Source organism: Carcharodon carcharias, chromosome 13, assembly GCF_017639515.1.
Source record: "Carcharodon carcharias isolate sCarCar2 chromosome 13, sCarCar2.pri, whole genome shotgun sequence".
NCBI lineage: Eukaryota > Metazoa > Chordata > Chondrichthyes > Lamniformes > Lamnidae > Carcharodon > Carcharodon carcharias.
Window position 1 is genome coordinate 18709988 of NC_054479.1, and position 24955 is coordinate 18734942.

The 24955-nt window shown below is 40.4% G+C and overlaps 1 protein-coding gene and 1 long non-coding RNA gene across 4 annotated transcripts in view; one reads left to right on the plus strand and one right to left on the minus strand.

Annotated features, from left to right (window-relative positions):
- The window catches only part of coro1cb (coronin, actin binding protein, 1Cb), a 175334-nt gene that overhangs the window by 57274 nt on the left and 93105 nt on the right, over positions 1 to 24955 (plus strand). The window lies entirely within an intron of this gene.
- LOC121285721 lies at positions 88 to 15120 on the minus strand. The gene is made up of 3 exons (XR_005944759.1): positions 13917 to 15120; positions 1108 to 1225; positions 88 to 757 (listed from the first exon to the last, which is right to left on the minus strand). It is a non-coding gene; the product is annotated as an uncharacterized LOC121285721 (long non-coding RNA).

Here is a 24955-nt window from a genome sequence, read left to right on the forward strand (position 1 = left end):
GTGGTCTGTGAGGTTAAGAACTTATGTGTATATGTAGCCCTTTTTAATTTGTAGGGTTCGATTTAAAAATAACCCAGCGGACAAGTGTTAGTCTTAAACAAGATAAAGGTTAGTTTTTATTACAAAACTACTGCTGAAAGTCATTTCAGTAAAAGTGATAGTTTTTAACTATAAAATACAGATACAAAGTTTAAAAGCAGATAAAAAGATACTTAAAGATGAGATTTCAAATCAGTCTGAGATATCATTGCGGGCCAGTTGCTTGGGTTCCTCCTCTCCAAAGAAACTTTGAGGTTTGGTTTAGCAGCTGTGATGGCTTCTGCATGTCAGCTGGATTTTGGAGGAGAGAGTGTGTTTTCTATTCCTCATTAATTCTGCAATTACAGCACTTGCAGTTACCTGGACTCTTTCAGCAAAACAGCGGTTGATTTCTTAATACCTTCGTCTTTGACCTCCCTTGGCCAAGATTCCCCGCTGATGTTTCTCAGAGTTCTTCCTGGGGTTCTGCACACACTATCTGTTCTCAAATGACTTTATGCAGTTCCAAAACTTAAAATGGCTGCTATGTTAATTTTGATGAAACGTTGTTCCACCAGGCAAGGAAATTCATTATGTTCATCTCCTTTGTCCTTCCATGTCTCCTGCTCCCTCAGAAGTAAAAGGGGTTTTCACAAATTTTGGACTTCAGTGGACATCCCTGAAGGGGGACGTCTTTGCATTTTTTAATGACTCTTCCTAGCCCGCTCCAGAGATTAGTCTGACAGGTTTGAACAAACAAACAAATAAAGGTGCCATGTTGTCTAACCATACTGCCATTTTAAAAAAGGCGTTTATGCTCAATATAAAGGTTTGAAAACAGTAATATGCCTTTAAAACAGTTGTCTTTAAAATCTGTAATATTATTACATATTTGTGACACGTGTGAGTGAGACACATCACGTTTTCATTAACCTTCAGGGTAAGTATGTGAGAAGTAAACTAATTTCATTTTTTATATATGAAGGCTTGCTGCTGGGTTATCTATATTGACTCAATCACTCTGAGAATAAAAAAAAAATATACACATCCACATAAGTATATTTAATCACCGGCAATAAAAAGTAATACCTTTAAAATTGTTTGCGACATCTTCACTTTTATTACCATTTCATGTTTGGAACGTAATGTATGTTGATGCAATGTATGGTACATGCATTACTTGAAGGCAGAGCCTCCTAAAAGGAAACTTGAATGAAAGAAGCAATTGTTGGTAATTTATCAACTTGCAGAGCAGTGATGTGTTAAAATATTAGCCTTTAGGTTTTTATGGTCATTGCTTTATCAATTGGCAAGCTGGCACTTGCCTTCATAATTGACAAGAACACAAGTAAACAAGCTTTTGCTTTTTTAAATTTGGAGACCAGAGATGTTGGAGAAAAAAAAATCCGATCAGCATGGGTTAATGCTGCCATTTATTTATTTTTGAGGTGTGAATTACCCTTTGACCCAGAGTACAATCCGATTGCTTGCTAAGCTTTGTCTACAAGTACATGATGTAGGTTACCCAGATAACAGTATTGTCTGAAAGACAGCGTCACATGACTCCTACCTGTTTACTTCTATTTTCCCTGCTTTTACCGAGACATATTTTCTCCCCAGTGTTTCCCTGTTTTGATCCTTCCTATCCTGAAGGCGATAACTTGCACTACAGTAGATTTGAGAAATCACTAGTAGCCATCCAGACTCTATGCAACAGCATCGATGTGCTTTTTGACCACGGAGCGAGAATCGTGATGACTGAGATTGTCTCAGCATCTATGATGGGAAACATGTAGGCCTTGTTGCAGCCTGCTGGATATTGTGCATACAACTCTGGGTTTTGCTACAATGCAGATGGTAGATGTAAAATCAACAGTGTTTAATTCTGAACTTTACCCTTGACTTTTGGTGTTTAAGTTGTAGCAGATGCTTTTTTGCTTGCACTAGCAATTTCAGTCCTTTTTAATATAGCAGTATATACATTTTTAACCTTTTGAAGGAAGACCATTTAATTGTATTTAATATTTTTCTATACTTCTATTCTTTGGATACTGTATCTGAGACTGCTCAAGCTCCTATTTGCTGCAGAGGAAAGGAACCACGCTAGGGCTGTGCCAACACTGGAAAACTGTATTGTTCCCCAGTGCCTGTTTTTGTACACTTACAGGGGAAACAAAACTTAACATCTGGATCAGTAGATCTACTTAATTTTTTTATCTTCCACACTCATTGATCATTTATTGTTAAATAAGCAGAGGATTGGTGCGTTTGGAGTTGTGTATGTGAAGCAAGTTGGTATAGCTCCAAATCACTTAAATTTGCCAGAAGAGCACTTAGCCTGGGCTGGGTTTGAGCCTGGGTCCTGGAGGGAAAGGGAAGTACTACATTAGACAATCCTTGTGTTAGCCCTTATCTAGATGGTGTTTACAATAATTGTATTGGACGTCAGGAGTATAGACATCCTGATTACATTTAATTTGGTTTGGATTACTGCTCTTCTAATATTCAATATTTTAATATTTAGTAAAAGTATAGAGCTTTCCTTCCAAGTTGACTGATGCGTGTATACTGCAGCAGAATAGAGTTGTTTCCCGACCTGTTGTACAGCCTGATTGTTTGCATCAATTTATACTGTAGTTGTTTCCAATGCTGCTCTCGTATGATCCTAATGAGATTCCCATAATAGGTATGAAGGGTTTCTTTTAGTTTCCACACAGAAATTTTTGTTTCCCTATTTGACAAGGAAGGTGTAATTTGGGGAATTTCTTGATGAAAAGTGATTTGAAATGTAAATTGGCCTGGCGTATTTCAGACTTGATTTCTGTTGTGTGATTTTGCTCTTGTTTTAACTTTATCATTTGAATATTTTGTGCAAATTTATGAAAAATTGAAGGTCTTTATTCAACACAATAGTAACTTTTGTTTCTCTTTCTCCACCATCACCCCCAACACTTCTCTCTTAAAATGCAACAGAGGGAGAGGGTTCCACACCTGTTAGGAGCTCTCTAATGCTGTTTCAGTCTGAGCTTGAAGGCTGTCTGCAGACTAGTTGACCACATGCGGCATCACACTTAGCACAAAACCTATCTGCATTTGTGGACTTTTTAGCACCCATGGGTCAAATTTGAGATAGCTCGTTGCACACTTCTCTACATTGTTTATGGTTTGCAACCACCATAATCAAGTGGAGGGAAAATTGTGGATCTGCCATTGTTTGCATTGCCCTAGTATAAAAACATCTAGTAAGCTGCTGGGGACTAAATTCATTGGAGTTTAGAAGAATATAAGAGAATCTTAATGAAACATAAAATTCTGAGGGGCTTGATGGGGTAGATGCTGAGAGAATGTTGCCCCTCATGCATGAGGCATAGTTTCAGAATAAGGGGCTATCCACTTAAGATGGAGATGAGGAATTTCTTTCGAGGGCTGTGAATATTTGGATTTCTTTACCTCAAAGCTGTAGAGGCTGAATCATTGAATATATTCAAGGTTGAGATGGATTCTTGAACTATGGGGGAGTCGGGTTATGGAGAACAGGTAGGAAAGTGGAATTGAGGCCAAGGTTAGATCAGCCATAATATTGAATGGCTTACTCTTCCTATTTCTTATATTCTGACTGTGTGTCATACACAATCATACCCAGCCAGATACAGTGCATTGATACCTATGACTCCATAAGATAAATTACCTTTGGGTCAATACCTTTCGATACTATGCAATATATCACTCTCTTGTGGTCTTAAATTTATCAATTCAATTTGCTGTAATCAATCCCCACTACCATCAGTACATCACACCAGCATTACACAATTTCAACTGTTTCTTCAGATCCTTAACCCTAAATTTGAAATGACAATCTATGATTACGATTTGTAGATCGTAATTTTTCTACAGTTCAAATAGATGCAAAAGATTTGCTCGCTAAAATCTTAATGGTGACAGTACCACAAATGGACTGCACTCAGGTATATTTTGTGCAACAGCTTTCTAACTGACACCTGGGTAGCAGTTTAGCTGAAAAACAATTAAAATTGATTTTGACTGCGGTAGTTTTAATGCAGTTTTTATGCAAGAAGCATCATTAAATTCCCCCTCCCCTTTTACTCTGTCAGCTGACTGATAGTGATGGCAGACATTAGGTATATGAAGAGCTGTAATTGGTCATAGAAGACAGAGGGTAGCAGTGGAAGGGTGCTTTTCTGAATGGAGAGCTATGACTAGTGGAGTTCCGCAGGGATCAGTGCTAGGACCTTTGCTGTTTGTAGTATACATAAATGATTTGGAGGAAAATGTAACTGGGCTAATTAGTAATTTTGCAGACGACACTAAGGTTGGAGGAGTTGCAGATAGTGAAGAGGATTGTCAAAGGATACAATGGGATATAGATTGGTTGGAGACTTGGGCGGAGAAATGGCAGATGGAGTTTAATCCGGACAAATGCGAGGTAATGCATTTTGGAAGGTCTAATACAGGCAGGAATTATACAGTAAATGGCAAAACCCCTAAGTGCATTGATGGGCAGAGGGATCTGGGTGTACAGGTCCACAGGTCACTGAAAGTGGCAACACAGGTGGATAAGGTAGTCAGGAATGCATATGGCATGCTAACCTTTGTCAGGAGGGGTATTGAGTATAAAAGCTGGGAAGTCATGCTGCAGCTGTATAGAACCTTGGTTAGGCCACACTTGGAATATTGCGTGCAGTTCTGGTCGCTGCATTACCAGAAGGTTATGGAGGCATTGGAGAGGGTGCAGAGGAGGTTTACCAGGATGCTGCCTGGTCTTACTAGCTATGAGGAGAGGTTGGAGAAACTCTGATTGTTCTCACTAGAGTGACGGAGATTGAGGGGTGACTTGATAGAATTTTACAAAATTGAGTGGCATGGACAGAGTAGATAGTCAGAAGCTTTTTCCCAGGGTGGAAGAGTCAATTACTAGGGGACATAGATTTAAGATGAGAGGAGAAAACTATAGAGGAGATGTGCGGGGCAAGTTTTTTACGCAGAGGGTAGTGAGTGTCTGGAATTCGCTGCCAGAGGAGGTGGTGGAAGCAGGTACGATAGTGGTGTTTAAGAGGCAGCTTGACAAATACATGAATAGGATGGGAATAGAGGGATACGGATCCCAGAAGTGCAAAATGTTTTAGTTGATGGGCAATATGATCGGTGCAGGCTTGGAGGGCCGAAGGGCTTGTTCCTGTGCTGTACTTTTCTTTCTTTGTTCTTTGTAATCTGGCTACCAATTATCATAAATGGGTAGAGTCTGATTGAAGTAGCATTTTGTTTTACTATTTAAATAATAAGCCTTGCTCCCTATGAAGAAACATTTTTGACTTAATATTTTGATATTTTTATTGAAATGCTGACTGAGTTACAGCACCTTCCATTTGACTGTAATTTTTACACCTGGTATAACCAGGCAGCCTCCATTCAGATGAAAGGGTGCTCTTGGTCCCGCGCTGCTTGCCTCCCACCAAGGTTGTTAATTTTGTGCATTTTCATGATGGTTAGGAGATGAAATGCTGTGTGAATGCCCTTTATTTTTGTAGAGTGAAAGAGAACCTGAAGTCAAATTTGGGAGCTAAGTGTGTAACGTTTTTCGGTTAAGAAATGTAGTGATGCAGGAGGCACTTGATTTTGATTTCATTTTTCTTGCACCTTCAATCCCCATCTCGATGTTCAGTGATTTACTCTCAAAGTTTAGAATCCTTGATAGCAATTAAAGCAAATGAAAGTAGCAGCCCTATATGGACTAGAAACAGCACAACTATTCATACACTGCCTTCCATTGTGTTGGGACATTGTAAAGCCTGTCACAGCTGATGAAGGGCTTTTTGAACTGCGGCCACTATTAAAGTGAAGGGTGATGCGACAGCTAATGTGCATACAGCAAAGTCCAACGAATGGCTCTGAGTTAAATGACCAATTAAACTGTTTGGAGAGATTGTTGCCTAAGACTGTCATGAAATAGGCTAACAAGTTTCCTTAAGATAAAAGCAAAAAACTGCTGATGCTGGAACTCCAAAACAAAAATAAAAATACCTGGAAAAACTCAGCAGCTCTGGCAGCATCTGTGGAGAGGAACACAGTTAACGTTTCGAGACTGTATGACTCTTCAACAGAACTAAGTAAAAATAGAAGAGAGATGAAATATAAGCTGGTGGGGGACAGGTAGAGCTGGATAGAGGGCCAGTGATAGGTGGAGATAACAAGGTAAAAGAGAGATATGGAAATCCTGTCGGAGAGAAGAGCAATACTTCAAGGTAGGCGTTCCTTGAAGAGAAGTGGCAGTCAATTAAACACTAAGATAAAAGCAAAAAACTGCGGATGCTGGAACTCCAAAACAAAAATAAAAATACCTGGAATAACTCAGCAGGTCTGGCAGCATCTGCGAAGAGGAACACAGTTAATGTTTCGAGTCCGTATGATTGTCCACCTATCACTGGCCCTCTATCCAGCTCTACCTGTCTCTGCCACCAACGCCCCCCCCCCCCCCCCCCCCCCCCCCCCCACCCGCTTATATTTCACCTCTTTTCTATTTTTACTTAGTTCTGTTGAAGAGTCATACGGACTCGAAACGTTAACTGTGTTTCCCTCCGCAGATGCTGCCAGACCTGAGTATTTCCAGGTATTTTTATTTTTGTTAACAAGTTTCCTTGCCTGTTTATTTCCAAGGTTTCACAAAGGGATTTGTAATGGTCCATTGGATTGGTTCTGAATTGTACTAACAAAACACAGCAAAGGAAAGAACATTTGCAAATTGTTGTTACAGCAGAAATGTTTCCCATAAGTTTTTAATTTAAAAAGACTTTTGCAATTAAATGTATTTTATTGTTTGTCTCTAGGTTGTGTTGTATAATGTGGAGACACAATTGCTGAATCCAGAAGCATTTTTTGAGGACATGTGATCTTACCAACATGGCACATTGCAGACCCACAAAAATTTGGATCTAGCAATGTTGGTTTTTTGCACAGAGTTTCTTATACTAAGAGAGATCTGTGTGTCTGCTCTTGGCTATACTTTAAAAAGAAACATATAATCATGCTATTATTGGGCTGGTCAGGCTGAAGGACTCATGGATGTGGCAGGATGGTGGAGAATCTTTTGCAAAACAGCAACAAAACAAACTTTTGATTTCCTAAATTTTGGTTTTCCTGTCTGGATGGTTTCAATGTTTATTAAACAGCATGCAGCCTTTTGGCATATTTAGGTTTTGAAGCCAGCTCCCATGTGTATGTTGACCACTCCCAACCTAACTCACTTCCACTTCACAATCACCACTGTACCTTCGCTTTTCTGAAATCATGCCATGGATGAGGCTTATCCAACACTGTCACATAGGTGAGAGAACTTTCCTCAGCGCCATATTAACAAGAGTGTGGCCATTCTGTTGGACTCTGATTCATAAATTCTACACCCTAGGTTCTAATCCCTATAACTGCTGCTCACTTCATAGAAACGTATGAATTAGGAGCAGGAGTGGGCCGTTTGGCCCCTCAAGCCAGCTCCACCATTCAATAAGAACATGGCTGATCTGCTTATGGCCTCAAATCTACATTCCCTATGCCTGGTAACCTTTGACTCCCTTATTAGTCAAGAATCTATCTGCCGCTGCCTTAAAAATATTCAATGACCCTGCCTCCCCTGCTTTCTGGGAAAGAGAGTTTCAAAGACTCATGACCCTGAGTGAAAAAAATTCTTTTTATCTCTGGCTTAAATGGGAGCGGCAACTATGATGTCACAGGAAGCTAGTAAGTTGATTGGCTGGTAAGTGCTCAGTCTAAGGGACAGTGAGAGAGAAACCAGCTTAAGACAGGTGAGTTCAGGTAGATCTATAAATAAAAAGAACTAAAACTTTAAAATAATAAACCAAAATTTGAAAACTTTAAATAAAATGAAGGTTAAAAAAAAGCAATAAATATAAAATAGTTTAAACGCACATTTGAAAGACATACCTTTGTAGTGAAGCACACAACCTTTTGTTTTCAGTGGTGTTAGCATTCAATAGACACAGTAAATTTTAGCATACATAGGAGGAAAATAATTAACGTAAATTAACTAAATAACATAAGCTAGAATGGCAGGACAGGTGTTATGTTGCAACTGTGGGACGGGAGAGCTTTTGGACGCCAAGACAATCATGTCAAACACGTCTGCAGGAAGTGTAAGCAGCTTGAGGAATTCAGGATCAGGATTATTGATCTGGATGCCGAAATGCAGATACTGTGCAACATAAAGGGGAGAAAAACCTGTATACTTTGTTCCAGAAGACAGTTACATCTCTTAAAAGAGCTCATCTGTTTTGGTCAACAGGACAGAAGGATGTGACTGTCAGTGAGGCAGGTAATGGGACCGAGCAGATCGTAGTGGAGGAGCCTCAGATTTTGCAATTGTCAAACAGGTTTGAGGTGCTCTGCATGGTGGGTGAGCTAACTGACCATGGCACTGTGGTACAGGAAGCTGATCAAGCGGACGGGCAAAAAGGAATGTGGTGGTAGTAGGGGATAGTATAGTGAGGGGGATTGACACTATTCTCTGCAGCAAAGAGCAAGAGTCTAGACAGCTATGTTGCCTGCTTGGTGCCAGGGATTGGAGTCTAGACAGCTGTGTTGCCTGCTTGGTGCCAGGGATTGGGACATCTGCTCGGGGCTGGAGTGGAACTTGCAGTGGGAGGGGGAAGACCCAGTTGTTGTGGTCCATGTAGGTACCAATGACATAGGTAGAACTAGGAAAGAGGTTCTGCAAAGTCAGTATGAGGAGCTAGGTACCAAATTAAGAAGCAGAACCTCAAAGGTTATAATCTCTGGATTATTACCTGAGCCACATGCAAATTGGCATAGGGCAAATAAGATTAGAGACACAAATGTGTGGCACAAAGACTGGTATGGGAGAAGTGGGTTCAGGTTTGCTGGGCACTGGCATCAATACTGGGGAAAATGGGAACTCTACCGTTGGGACAGTTTACCCCTGAACCATGCTGGGACAAGTGTCCTCACAAATTACATTATGAGGGAAGTAGAGAGGGCTTTAAACTAAACAAGAGGGTTAGTGATCAAGCTTGGGTAGAGGTAGCAATTCAAGGTGTAGAGTCAAGACAGGAGAGCAAAATAATAATATGAGAAATGAGGGTCAGAGAATGGCAGGAAAGGACAGAGAAAAAAAACCTAAGAATACATCCCAACAGTCAAGACTAGATGTTACAAAGGTAATAAAAAGACAAAACTGAAGGCTCTCTATCTGAGTGCATGTAGCATTCATAACAAAATAAATGAATTGATGGTCCACATTGAAGCAAATAAACATGATCTGATAGCAATAATGGAGACATGGCTGCAGGACGACAAAGATTGGGCCCTTAATATTGAGGGGTATGTGACATTCAACAAGAATAGGAAGCTAGGTAAAGGTGGAGAGGTAGCACTGTTAATCAGAGGGCATTGGCGTAATAGTTAGCGATGACCTTGGTTTAGGAGAGCAGGATGCAGAATCAGTTTGGGTGGAGATGAAGACTAGTAGGGGGAGAAAGGTAATTAGTGGGAGTGATCTGCAGGCCCCCTAACAGCCACGGTGTAGGATAAAACATTCAGGAGAAAATATTGTGTGCTTGTGATAAAGGGACGACAATCATGGATGATTTTAATCTACAAACTGGAAAAATCAGATTGGCAGTAGTAGCTTTGATGAGTTCTTGGAATGCTTTTGAGATGGTTTCTTATAGCAGCATGTTCTGGAACCAAGCAGAGAACAGGTTATATTAGACTTGGTATTGTGTAATGTGACAGGATTAATCAATGAGCTCAGAGTATAGGCATCTTGAGGTAGCAGTGACCACAATATGATTGAATTTTACATCCAGTTTGAAAGGGAGAAGAATGAGTCTAAGACTAGCTTCTTAAACTTAAATAAGGGCAACAATGTGGGGATGAAAGCTGAGCTAGCTGAAGTGAACTGGGAAACTAGGCTAGAGGATAGATCAATAAAGAAGCAGTGGCAGATATTTAAGGGGATATTTCAGAGTATTCAGAATAAGTACATTCCTATTATAAAGAAAAATCCTAAGGGGAGGACGCACCACCTCTGGTTAACTAAAGTTAAGGAAAGCATCAAACTTAAGGAAAAAGCATACAACTCCGTGAAGATGAGTAGCAGGACAGATGATTGGTCAGAATATAAAGAACGGCATAAAATGACTAAAAGGTTAATCAGGAGAAAGAAATTGGAGTATGAGAGGAAGCTAGCTAGAAATGTAAAAATGGATAGCAAGAGTTTTTAAAAAAAAGGTTTTAAAAAAGGATATGAGTAAGTAAAGTGCATGTTGGTCCTCTAGAGAGTGACTGTTGGGATTTAATAGATAATAAGGAAATGGCAGAAGAAATGAACAAATATTTTGCTTTTGTGTTCACTATAGAGGATACAAAAAACATTGCAGAAATAGCTGCAAATCAGGTGAAAGGGAAAGAGGAACTTAGTGAAATTGAAATCACTAGGAAAACGATACTGAGCAAATTGATGGAGCTGCGGGCTGACAAGTCTCTGGGTTCCGATGGACTATGTCCTAGGGTCTTAAAAGAGGTGACTAATGAGGTAGTCTGGTGTTAATTTTCCAAAATTTGCTAGATTCTGGAAAGATTCCAGCAGACTGGAGAGTAGCAAATATAACCCCTCTATTCAAGAAAGGAGGGAGGCAGAAAACAGGAAACTATAGGCCAGTTAGCTTGGCGCCTGTCATGGGGAAGTTGTTAGAATCGATTATTAAGGAGGTTATAGCTGGGCACTTAGAGCTCAAGGCAATCGGGAAGAGTCAGCATGGTTTTGTGAAAGGAAAATCATGTTTAGCCAATTTATTGGAGTTATTTGAAGGAGTAACATCCGTGGTGGAGAAAGGGGAGCCTGTAGACGTACTGTACTTTGATTTCCAGAAGGCATTTGATAAGGTGCCACATCAAAGGTTATTACGGAAAATAAAAGCACATAATGTAGGTGGGTAACATATTAGCATGGATAGAAGATTGGCTGGCTGGCAGAAAGCAGAGAGTATGCACAAATGGGTCTTTTTCAGATTGGCAGGATGTGATGAGGAGAGTCCCGCAGGGGCCTGTGCTGGGGCCTCAACTTGTTGCGATTTACGTCAATTACTTAGATGAGAGGAGTGAAGACATGGTAGCTAAATTTGCAGATGACACAAAGATAGGTAGGAAAATATTTTGTGAAGAGGACATGAGGTTGCAGATGGATGTAGGTAGGTTGACTGAGTGGGCAAAGATCTGGCAAAGGGAGATTATTGTGGGAAAACGCGAAGTAGTTCACTTTGGCAGGAAGAACAAAAATGAAGAGTATTACTTAAATGGAGAACAGCTGCATAATTCTGAGGTGCAGAGGGATCTAGGTGTTTTAGTACGTACATGAGTCACAAAAAGTTAGTATGCCAGTACAGCAAATAATTAAGGTGGCTAATGGAATGCTATCCTTTATCATGAGAGGGATTGAACATAAGTAAGGATGTTATGCTTCAGTTATACAGGGCATTGGTGAGACTGCACCTCAAATTCTATGTGCAGTGTTGGTCTCCTTATTTAAGGAAGGAGGTAAATGCATTGGAGGTGGTTCAGAGGAGATCTACTAGATTGATACCTGGAATGACTGGGTTGTCTTATGAGGAAAGGTTGGACAGACTGGGCTTGTTTCCACTGGAGTTTAGAAGAGTGAGGGGTGATTTGACTGAAGTATACAAGATCCTGAACGACCTTGATAAGGTGGACATCGCAAGGATGTTTCCTCTTGTGGGTGAGTCCAGAACTAAGGGGGCATTGTTTGAAAATTAGGGGTCGCCTTTTTAGGACACAGCTGAGGAGATATGTTTTGAGGGTTGTGCAACTTTGGAACATTCTGATTCAGAAGGTGGTGGGGGTCATTGAATATTTTTAAGGCAGAGGCAGATATATTCTTGTTAGGCAAGGGAATCAAAGATTATTGGGGGTAGATGGGAATGTGGAAATTGAAATACAAGATCAGCCATGATTTTATTGAGAGGCCAAATGGTCTACTCCTGTTCCTATTTTTTATGCTTCAGTAAGATCACCTTCAGGCATCAGTCGAGTGAACCTTCTCTGAACTGCTAATGCGTCTGTATTCTTTCTTAAATGAGGAGACCAAAACAATACGCAGTACTCCAGGCGTAGCCTCATCAATGCACTGTACAACTGCAGCAAAACTTCTCTATTTTTATATTTGATTCTCCTTGCAATAAATGACAAGTTTTCATTTGCCTTCCTAATCACTGCTGTACCTACATATACCCAGATCCCTCTGTATCTGAGTTCTGCAATGTCACTCCATTTAAATATATTGTTTTTCTATTCTTTCTGTCAAAGTGGACAAGTCGCATTTTCCCACATAATATACTCCGCCTGTCAAAATTTTTCTCATTCACTTAATCTGTCTATTTCAGGTATACAAATAATCATTTGGTAGTATAGAACTTGAGTATTGCTGAAAAAAAGACATTTTTGTCGAAGCTTTTTGTCTTGCGAATTATCCTGATGAGTGCAAGAATACCAATGCTCACTTTCCTCTTTTTTCCTTTTTAAATACCTGTAGAAGCTCTTTATTTGTTTTTACATTTCTAGTTTTCTCTCATATTAATTTCTCCCTCCTGATTAATCTTTTAGTCATCCTTTGCTGTTCTTTATGCACTGTCCAATCTTCTGACCCGCCACTCATCTTTGTGGAATTATATGCTTTTTCTTTCAATTTGATACTATCTTTAACTTCCTTAGTTAGCTGTGGCTGGTGTGTCTGTCCCTTAGTCTTTCTTTCTCACTGGACTATATTTTTGAGTATTTTGAAATAGCTTCTTTAAATGTCTGTAGTGCATCTCTTTTGACCTATCGTTTAATCTAATTTCCTAGTTCCTTTAGCTAGCTCTGTCTTCATGCTGTCATAATTGCCCTTTAAGTTTAAAACACTATCTTATGTCTGCTCTTCTCCCTCAAACTGAATGTGAAATTCAATCATATTATGATCACTGCCTTCACTGTGAGGTCATTAATTAAACCTGTCTCATTGCACATTACCAGATCTATAGCCTGCTCACTGGTTGGCTCTAAGAAACTGCCCCAAAAACACTTATGAACTCATCATCCAGGCTACCTTTGCCAATCTGATTCATCCAGTCTATCTGTAGATTAAAATCACCCATGATTGCCATACCTTTTTCAAAAGCTCATATTATTTTTTCCTATATACCCCGTCCTAGTGTGGTTACTGTTGGGCAGGGAGGGGAGGCCTAAAAACCACTACTGCAAGTTGCCTTTATGATTTCTTATCCCTACCCAAGCTGATTCTACATCTTGATCTCCAGGACCACGGTCATCTCTCTCTATTGTACCAATGTCATATATAATTAACAGGGCTACCCCGCCACCTTTTCCTAGCTTCTTGTCTTTTCTAAATGTCTTGTATCCTTGAATATTCAGGTCCCAATCTTTGATATCTTGTAGCCTTGTCTCTGTTAAGGCTATCGAATCATACATATTTATTTCTATTTGCAATTCATCTGTTTTGTTTTGAATGCTATGTGCATTCAGATACAGAACTTTTTGTTCTGACTTTTTACTATTTTTAAAATGTCTAGCCTTATCTGCTGGTTCACTCTTAAGTTTTTACACTCTGTCCCTTCCTGTCTTGCTCTGATTGAATTTCCCTGATTGCTACTTTGCTCTCTTGCCTTGTCTTCACTATTTAATTTATCATAGCTTCCCAAACTTGATCCCTCACCCCCTCTACTGATCTGGTTAAACCAATGGTGTGTAATCTCAGTAACCTGTTTGATTGCAGCTGTGTTTCGAGCCCCTCATTCAACACATTCCCAAGACTGCAATTCCCGGTTTTGTAGGATTACCTGTCTCTGCCTCTCCTTCTTGTCACTGTAGAAACTTTTTCAACATAGCTTCCAACTTCTTCAAAACTCTGGACTCGAAATGTTAACTGTATTCCTCTCCGCAGATGCCGTCAGACCTGCTGAGTTTTTCCAGGTATTTTTATTCTTGTTCTGCCATCCACATACTGTCCCACTTGGCTGTCATTCCTGTCTTCATTCATCACGGTTGATTGCCTTTCGCCCATTTGCCCGGTGTATTCCCACATTCAAAGCTACCTTAAAGACCTTTTCTTTAACTATCTTTTTGTCACCTAACTTTTCAGATGTATGATACCCATGCTTATTGCCGTTAAGCATGATTATTTTAATGAAGAGGCTCAAAAAAAGATAGTTACACTTGGTAGTTGGTTGTGAACGCTATCAGCATGATGTCAGTATACCAAACATCAATGCGCCCTGCTATCTATTTGGCTCAACTGGACATGCATGTGTGTGTTGATACTGGAGGACAACAGAACAGACTCAATTGTGAGATCTCCCTTAAGGTCAAGTAACCCTTTGGTTCTTGTCTGGATTCTTACATCATGAAAGGTTATTTGGATGAGCTGTAGGAGGAATGTCATTATCAGCTGCTGAACTATTGCTCAGTATGATATTCCTTCAAGTGAGAGAGTCTAAAGGGAGACGAAGGAATCCAGAGGGAAATAACATGAAGAATCGGCCTTGTCTTACTGATTGGAGACATAGGTTTTAATCTGTGCAGACTAGTTAATCGATCGATCAGGACATTAACAACCCAGTCACAGTAAAAGGTGATTCTTCCACTGTTACCTGAGTAAATCCTGAAATGTTATGTCTCATGCATACCTATTTTTTTAAATTGCCTACTTCTTTATCTGCAACCTCCTGGACTCTGTAACCCTATGAGATCTCAGCATTCCCCCAATCCTGGATTCTTATGCATCTCCAGCTTTCTTCCTCATTGGTGGCCATTTCTTGAGCCTAGGCCCTAAGCCTAGGAAATTACCCCAAACCTTATTGCCTCTCCTCCTTTTAAGGTGCTTCTTTAACACTATATCTCTTTGACCAAGCTTTTGGTCACTTATGGCAAATTTTGTTTTGATTATTCCTGTAAATTGACTTGGGATGCTTTGCTACTTTAAAGGCACTACATAAATGCAGGTTGTTAAATTTACTATCTGAATGTCGGATCTGGAGGATATTTACTTGATAAAAACAAAAAACTGCGGATCCTGGAAATCCAAAATAAAAACAGAATTACCTGGAAAAACTCAGCAAGTCTGGCAGCATCGGCGGAGAAGGGTCACGAGGACTCAAAACGTCAACTCTTTTCTTCTCCGCCGATGCTGCCAGCCCTGCTGAGTTTTTCCAGGATGTTTACTTGAGCTGGTAATGAAGTGCTCTAGTTGTACAGTTTCACCTATCTTAAAAGCCAAGGTTTTAGGATTCTCAAGAACGCAGCTTAAAAATTCAGGACCTAGAATGTAACCTATGCTCTTTCAGTTTCTTTTTGAACATATGGCTCAACATGTAGCAGTATTGTCAAGGCTCATTGCCATAGTTCTGTCTTATAAAATTTTTTTTTTTGGGTGGGGACACATAAGTAGCAGAGAAAAGACCGCAGACTCTAGGGCCATAGCTGCTGACTTAGACTGATGCAGTCTGCTCACAGATACATGTTTCTCCCCTGAGACATGCTGCTCACTCCATTGTCCTTTCATATATTTTTCTCTCTCTTCCTGTTCCTTGGGTCTTGCCTCCTTCTGTGACTAACTGATATGAAAGACTGCAGCCTCCACTCGAACTGCTGGCAGCAAGTTTTACCATATATGGTCATCCAGCTCCCAGTCTGTGAGGCATCCAGAATATTATCCTCCCTTTCTTTCTGATTGGGTGGCTAGGACAAGGACTTGAGCAGTTTCAAGGCACGAGTGCATTGTAAGGGAGAAGTCTGTAATGAATTGAATATTAACCCTGTCAGTGCAGCATTACTCTGGTATTTTACAGGAGTTCCACATTTTTGTTTCATTAGCTAAACTACCACATGAAAATACGGATTTTCAAACTTGCTCGTTTGTGGGAGAATCCACAAAGAATTGGTGCAGTTTAATAGGCAATAGGAGTTAAAAGTGTAATTACTGGGGCATTTTATATCGAGCAGAATAAATACAGGGTTATGATGACAGCTGTAAAGGGGGGGGGAACAGAGAGCGAACAGAGGAGATTTTAAACTGCTGTAAGTCCCCAGGTAATTTGGTTACTCTGAACATAAACTGGTGTTTTAACCCTTGATCCTCAGATTGGAAGGTCTAGAAATGTAGCATTTTATTTTTTCTTTAACGTGTTTGAAATCCCATCCTTGCACTCCAGCTCGGCTTTGTCGCACACCCCAGTCAAGATGGTAGACAGACTTAATTCCCTGGTTTCTGTCAGTGCCACTCCTAACTGTTCCTCTGGGATGTACCAGAGAATAGATTAGCGTTAGTCCTCCTGCCTCTGTTTTGTGCCTCTTCCTCTCACTATAGGGGTTGGGGGAAATGATGCTTTCTTTGTCCCAGCATTTTGTCTCTGATGAGAAACTTGCTGTGTGGGGGCTGTCGTGGGCACAAACACCCTTTGCCACACTGCTGTAGGGACCTGGAGCAAATTCATTACAGAAAAAAACAAACCTTAATCGAAGCAGCCAATGTGGGAATTGTACAATTCCAGCAACCCATATTCCTGTCTGGAAGATTGCTGACGCTTGCTGTGACCACAAAGCAAAGGCTGTTATGTATTTTTAGTCTCTTAGCCAGCCAATGTGTGCATGCATGGGCTGGGCGGGAGAGAGATGTTGAGGAGCTATAGCTCTGTTGTGATGAACTTTAACCCTTTGTATTGCAAGGCACTGAATTGCTGTTATCCAGGAAACTGGGCCTTTTGTGATTTGTTTGCAAATGTTAAACTGCATTTCTATCAAAGAAAATTAAATTATAGTTGCAGCCAGATTACAATGGAATTGGTACTCCTTTTTTTCATTAACTGGACACTTTTAATCTGTTCTGCAGTACACTAATAAATGCTGCAAACGTTTCAACTTCTGCGCACATGTTTAAAATTATTAAACCTTTGAGGGTTGAGTGTAGCAGCATTTTGTGCCTTTGCAAACCTGCCTTGATCAAACAGGCCCTTTTTCTGAAGCCAACTCCAGATGGTAAAAGATGTCAACAACAATAGTACAATAGAACACATAGGTGTTAAAGATAAAGTTGGTGATATTATCTAAACGAATGTGCTAATTAAGAATGGATGGTAGGGCACTCAAGGTATAGCTCTAGTGGGTTTTTTTTTATTTTATATAATGGAAATAGGTGGGAAAAGGAAAATCTTTATAATTTATTGGGAAAAAAAAAAAGAGAAGGGGGAAACAGAAAGGGGGTGAGGATGGGGGAGGGGACTCACGACCTAAAGTTGTTGAATTCAATATTCAGTCCGGAAGGCTGTAAAGTCCCTAGTCGGAAGATGAGGTGTTGTTCCTCCAGTTTGCGTTGGGCTTCACTGGAACAATGCAGCAAGCCAAGGACAGACATGTGGGCAAGAGAGCAGGGTGGAGTGTTAAAATGGCAAGCGACAGGGAGGTTTGGGTCATTCTTGCGGACAGACCGCAGGTGTTCTGCAAAGCGGTCGCCCAGTTTACGTTTGGTCTCTCCAATGTAGAGGAGACCACATTGGGAGCAACGAATGCAGTAGACTAAGTTGGGGGAAATGCAAGTGAAATGCTGCTTCACTTGAAAGGAGTGTTTGGGTCCTTGGACGGTGAGGAGAGAGGAAGTGAAGGGGCAGGTGTTGCATCTTTTGCGTGGGCAAGGGGTTGTGCCATAGTTCCAGTGAAGCCCAACGCAAACTGGAGGAACAACACCTCATCTTCCGACTAGGGACTTTACAGCCTTCCGGACTGAATATTGAATTCAACAACTTTAGGTCGTGAGTCCCCTCCCCCATCCTCACCCCCTTTCTGTTTCCCCCTTCTCTTTTTTTTTTCCCAATAAATTATAAAGATTTTCCTTTTCCCACCTATTTCCATTATATAAAATAAAAAAAAAAAACCCACTAGAGCTATACCTTGAGTGCCCTACCATCCATTCTTAATTAGCACATTCGTTTAGATAATATCACCAACTTTATCTTTAACACCTATGTGTTCTATTGTACTATTGTTGTTGACATCTTTTGAGATAACCTGTTTGGGATAGACCTAAACAAATCATAAAAATGATAATGCTCAGGCCATGTGGCCCATCACACTTCTCCTGACACTGTCTGAGATTATAACATCGTTAAGTCCTGCATTTGTTGCCCTTCCCTTAATTGCCCTTAAATTGTGTGGCTTGCTTTGTTACTCACAATAAGTGCTTGTTATTGAAGAATGAGTCCAAGCTAGACTTTTACTTTGAGCTTGTTTATTCCAAGACAGCTCTGCAGTGTAGCAGACTCTCCCCGTCCCTTTCACACTGGAGTGTGCCAGCTGTATCCGTTTATAGATAAACCAATGCCCATCATCTGTTTTAACAAGCAGTTGTCTTAACAATGTAATTGCCAGTCAACAAGATTATTATTGGACCTTGACAATGTAATCACCAAACATTGACATGCTAGGCCATTTGAGGGGGCATTTAAAAGTCAACCACATTGCTGTGGACCTGGAGTTACATGGAGGCCAGAACAGGTAAGGATAGCAGATGGGTTTTTACAACAATCAATGATGGTTTGAAGGTCATGATTACCAAGGCTAGCTTTCAATTCCGGATTTTCTTAATTAAATTTAAATTCCACCAGCTGCCATGCTGGGGTTTGAACTCCTATCTGTCCCCAGAGCATCAGCCTGGTTCTCTGGATTACCAGCCCAGTGATGACATCACTATGCCACTGTGTCCCCTGATGCTACTTTGTTACAACTGGGTTTTTATAGGCCAGGTCCCTCCTTGATCATACTTGGTAGGAAGTGAAAGTCCAAGGGTAAGTCTTCCTGGGTGACTGCTTCAACCTAAGAGCAAATCGCCTGGCCAGGCCTTTCAGATGGGGGGCTAGCATGCGTTATTGGGGGTTGGCTAGGGAAAAGAATTGGAGATGAAAGGAGATTGAGGGGCAAAGTTTGTGGGACGGGTGTGGCTTTTGAAATAAACTCCAACTTTTTTCCTTTTTATGTTCCTACCTCTTCACTTGTTAGATGGTTTGCCTGCAGCTCCAATGATAGCACTCTTGCACCATTTCCTCTGAGCTGCATGGGTGCAAGACTGCACAGCAATCCAGAAGTTAATGTGCAGGGAATAGACAAGCCATGCACAAGAGGTGGCATCCCTTTGAGATGTGCAGCTGCACCATGGTCTTAAAGACTGCACAGTGCAACAGATTAACACAGGGAAGATGGAGGGAACATTTCACTCTTGCTTCTCAGTCTGAAGGATGTTGGTTCAAGTCCTAATGCAGGGAGATAATCTAGATTGCAAAATTTGAGGGCGGATTATCAATGCATCCAAAGATGGCACCTCTGACAGTACAGCGCTTGCTTAATACTGCATTAGAGTATCAACCTATATATCTGCTGTCTTGAGTGGTGGTTGAACTTATAATTCCCTGACTCAGAAGCAAGAGTGCTACCAATTGAGCTGCAACTGATGCAGGTCACCTTGTGTGATCGTTGTTAAAATCTGCAATCTTTTTAAAAAGAGATAAAACACAGATCTCATACTTCTGATAGATGTGTTATGAGGTATCCTGTCACCCCCAATACTCTGCTTACTGGTGCACACATAGTTGGACTATTACTGTATGCAGTTCCAAAAAGACAATTTTTTAATCAGTGTTTTGCACTGAATATTCAAGCCAGCACAGCCTTTGATAAACTCAACTAAATCTGCTTTTGTGTTCTTTGACTGCTGATTCTTATAACTAGGGTTGCAGCCAGATGAAGATAAAATTGCTGTTTTACTGGGTTGGCAGCTAGAGACATTTCCATTGGTTTTGGTGTCTGCCAACTGTCTAACTCCAGCTCTTAAATACACTTCACTGGCAGCAACTGGATTTTTCATAGACTTTTGGAACCCCTCTTGCTGACAGCATAAATTGGTTACTTTGGTTTGCAGCCTGTTTGTTGACCAGAATGCCTTATGTTGCCAGTTAAGAGGGAGACAACCAGTATGACTAGAGTTTGAATTCAGTATTATGAATTTATGGGCCAAGAACTGGCAGGTAGCATGATAAATTTCCAGGTGCTATCTCTGGATCAGGCCTCTAGCAGCACAGTGCAAGAAAAGGAAATATTGCAAAATGTGATATTATTGTGACGTGCTCATTTGAAATGGTACTGATTTGACGTGATACTATGCGAAGAAAGATATGAACAAAACTACTTTTAATGCAAAGCTGATGTGGTAGAACTATTAGACTGCTGATGCACTTGTGATGTTGTGACCCCACTTGAGAGTGACATTTGGATCATATTTTGAAGTTCGCAGCCTGGTCAAACTTGTGTATGGGTTTTAATTTTCTATTTCATCTTAAATCAAGGATAAGTGACTGAGAGTAATTCAGAGGACATTGGTCTCAGTGAGAGCTCAAACAATTGCCTGGATCCTGAAGTAAGATTACAGTTCTGAGAATTGAACTTTGCACTGGTCTTTGGTTGGAGGGGGTTAGGGTAGAATTAAATTTATCTCTCAATTTTCATTCTGTGTGGCAGTCATAATTTAATTATGGTTGATGCACTCATTGCAGCCTTATTGTATGATGGTTGACTGTTTCTATAACATATGATCAGTACATGTTGTAAGACCCAGATTTGGTCTTGGAGCTGTAGAGGCAACCTTTATGTACTAGTCTTGATGGTGAATGTTATCAGGCTATGGAGGGACATTACAGCTGATTGTGCACATGCTCTTTCCAGCAGGTGTTGCTGGATGACCATTGACTTTGGTTTCAGCATTTTGGAAAGTTGTAAAATCTCCATTACCCAGTACTGCCATAGCCCAGGTAGATAAAATGTAATTCAAATTTTAAGATGATACCTTGTGACATGTGCACTTGTGATTTTTATTCATTGTTAGTTCTGTCATTTGTCAAAAATAAGTGTTCAATGGTTTTATTTTATTGGTCTTTTTGGGCTATATTTTTTCAAGGTAAACTTAAGGAATTGGAGTAGAAGGAAAGAATAAGGATGATGTGGAAATATGAAAGCATTTTGCATAAACGGGTGATCAAAATATTTATGTACAAGTGCCATGCAGCTTTAAAGTAAACCCTGGCAATATTTGATGTTGGCATGAGGGAAAGAGGATGAAGAGCCCTCAAGTTGTACAGTCATCACTCTTCGAGGAAGCTGATCAGTGCTTGTGTAGTTTAATCAGTATTTCAAATGTCAAAATAGGTTGGCTTAACCCTCCGGGATTGGATGTGAATTAAACCAGACAAAAGAAGCAGCTGGGAATGGAGAGAGATTGATATTTTACACAACTGAATGAAGTGAGGCTCCTTTCAGTTCATATCATATGTCCCATGGTGCCCGTGAGCAATGAAGGCTGCTAGGCCATAATAAATGATATTCCACACACAAGCCTCTATTTCCCACTAATCGAAATCAAATGCTTTTGTAGCTTCACAAACAGAATGTATTTTCTCTCTCTCAGCCTGTAATTGGTATATTTTGTATGGAAAGATGTTTTGTATGTCTTTTTGACAGGGAAGAGACCCTTGGTGTGTGTATTCCAATTAAACAATTCAGCAGCAAGTTTTCTTGAGTTTTTTAAACTCAAGTTATTCTTTCAACTTACCCCGAATTAAGTGCCAACTTCCTCAGTCACTGCATTGTGATGTTATGTTAGCTAATCTTGACCAAGCTGGTGCTGTGGCAATACAACTGTTCCTACAGGTCGGAGGAGGGATAAGTCCAGTCAAGGGTACCCACTTCTGATTTTTTACCCGGTTTTCCTAGTTGGTAGTACATGTGTTTACCTCTGAGGACAGAACCAGACTTAATGACACCAGCTCCTCTGCTACTGTTCAACCAACTCACTAGTCTCACATGAAGATTGGCATCTTGTGTGAAGTATGCAGAATTTCTTGTACTTGTGGAAACCTAGATTAGGCTGCCATCTTCAGGAGTCAGGAAACTCATGATTAAACTCAATGGGAAACCATCAGTGTTTTATTTTGAACCAATTACACTGCTCTTTCTTCCTACGCTGTGTTTTCCCAGTAAAAGATTTGTGCATTCTGACTTTTTTTTCCTTTTCCTGGGGTCAGATTTAAGCAAAGCTTAAAAAATCCATATACTTGTTTTTGATCACATCTGTGAGCAATCTGCTCTCACTTTTTAAACTTTATATAGCTTGTACTCATTTCATCCCTTTCATAACACTTCACGGTGTGGGGAAGGGGACAAGGAGCAAACGATAAAATGTATGCTAATTTGATTGCTGAGGATTAAAATAAAGATGCCAGTACTTTACCATCACGGCGTCTGCTTCTCCTCTGAGAAAAATCTCTGATTTAACTTGCCTGAAGGAGGAGAGAGGACTCCTGGCAGCAGTTTGCCATTGTCCCTGGGGATCAGTTTCCATTTTACTGTTACCCTAGGATTGGCTGAGAATGTTGCAGCCAGCTGAGCTATTTGACTGATAGTCACTTGCCATGGTCATGAGCATTAAATGGCTTCAATTAACAGCTGTTATATTTCAAAATGATGGCTTTTGTCTGGTTTACAGGCCATCTGCTTAATGCAGGAGGAGTACAAAATGCAGAGTGGAACTGGGCAAAATAGGTTTGTTATGCACTGCCAGTGTTTCTTGTTGGTGTTATTCAAATCCTAAATTGTTCCTGATTGATTATTTCCTGTTCAGTTTACCTTGTGGTTTTCAGGTTTCTGAACTTTCAATTTTCCTTCACCATTCTCCTGAGCAGCCTGGATAATGGTTCCCTGTCCTTCGATACAGTGCACTCTCTTCCCTGTCAAAATGATCATTCCCCATTCAACCCATTATCTTGAATGTGTTTTCCCTTCCAAATCCTTGCCCATCTTTTCACGCAGCTCCACATTAAATCTCCTCAACCAGGTTTCCAATCTGTCACAGTACTGAAAGATCCCCCAAAGCCTCAAATGACATGATCTGTGACTGATGGAAATGCATTTTCTACCGCTTCATCCTCAACCTTGCTGCAGTCTGAGGGTAACACAACAGTTGCTCCAATGCCTCTTGTCCAGCTCAATGGGACTACCCACACTTGTTTTTCCTTTTACCTATACAATTGTAGCCAGCAATGCCCTTTCTTCCTGCCCCCAGCTTTTTTTCTCTTGACTCCACCAAGGATCCATTCTTGGCCATTGCCTGTTCCTCAGCTATATGCTACCCAAAAAAACAGCAACGTGATAACCAATTTACTTGTAGTAAGACCCATAAACAGATATAAAATAATGGCCAGAATGTCTGTTTTTGTGGTGTTATGTTGAAGGACAAATATTGGCTAGAATACCAGGAGTTTAATGTCTTGTTTGGAAGATAGCACCTCCAACTGTTCAGCATGTTCTCAGTACTGCACTGAAGTGTCAGCTGGATTATTGCTCAAGATTGGAACTTGAACCCGTGTCTTCTGACCCCCTCTGAGCCAAATCTGGTCCGTGTGCTCTAGAGTTTTCTCCCTAAACTCCTGTGTCTTCTATTCCCTATCTCCTCATTTAAGACCCTCAAAATCCACTTGCAGTCCAAATTTCTTCCCCTTTGGCTCAATGTTCATTTTTGTCAGATTATACTGCTGAAGTGCCTTGGGACATTTTTCTACTTCAGTGGTGTATTATGAACCCAAATTGTCATAGAGAATTTGCTTCCATTTTTGGAAGACAAAAGCTGAATGTTGCAGGTCTGTTGAGCCTAGTTGAAATGTTTGTAATTGATCCAGGTGGAAGTACACCATTTACAAATCCTGTGAACAAAGGGAGCCATCAGTCTGTGCTATTGTTATGCACAAGCACCCAGAGAGATTGATGCTCACAGCGATAATCAAAACACATTCATTTAATGTTTTTTTTTGAAAAGTGGAACTAGTTCAAATACTGTTTACTGCTAAGGTCAAGATCATAATGGAATCCATCACCTATCCTTATTCCTAATCTGTTTCTGTCTGCTGTTTTTTGAGTGTTTCTGCTGTTGTTTGTATTTGAATATTGTTTGTATTCTTAATCTCTCTTACTTTTGGGTGTGGTTGAGGGGGAAGGGTTGGGGTACAAAAGTGGGGATGGCTGGAGTTTTTTTTTTTCAGTTCCTGCTGGATTTGTCACATTTTCTCAAAAGTTGAGAACATCTTGTTTTATACAAGACCCTGCAGTTGTTGCATTAGATGAGGCTTGGTTGTAATGACCTTAAACCCTATTTTCAAAATTTTAAACTTGATTTGTACACTAGCTTTTGCAGGGCATTCTAACTAAGTCTTGAAATGGACAAGGATGTAATCCAATCTCAAGATCAGGAAGAGTACACAAACTGAGGTTTGCTCTTGAATTATGACATCAGCATCCCCTTCAATTGGATTAGTGCCTCATTGTTCAGCTTCTAGGTAATATGATCCTTTTAGTGGTGTAATGTGCATCCAGAGATTGGATTACCGCCTCAATCATTTCCTCCTATCAGACACTTATAACGGATTTAACTATTTTCTTGTGTTCTGTATTTCTGTGATAAACAGAATATTTCAGTACAGTGAAGTATTAAATGTGGCTAAAAGCAAAAATACTGCAGATGCTGGAAATTCGAAACAAAAATACCTGGAAAAACTCAGCAGGTCTGACAGCATCTGCGGAGAGGAATACAGTTAACGTTTCAAGTCCATTTGACTCTTCACCAGAACTAAGGAAAACGGATGCTGTCAGACCTGCTGAGTTTTTCCAGGTATTTTTGTTTTTTGTATTAAATGTGGCTGTTTGCTGCATGAAATATTTGTGTATTGAAAAACCTGCCAGATTGAGCCAGGAGTTTGGAGAGAAGAGAGGAGAGCACTGCCGGTAATCTAGAGGG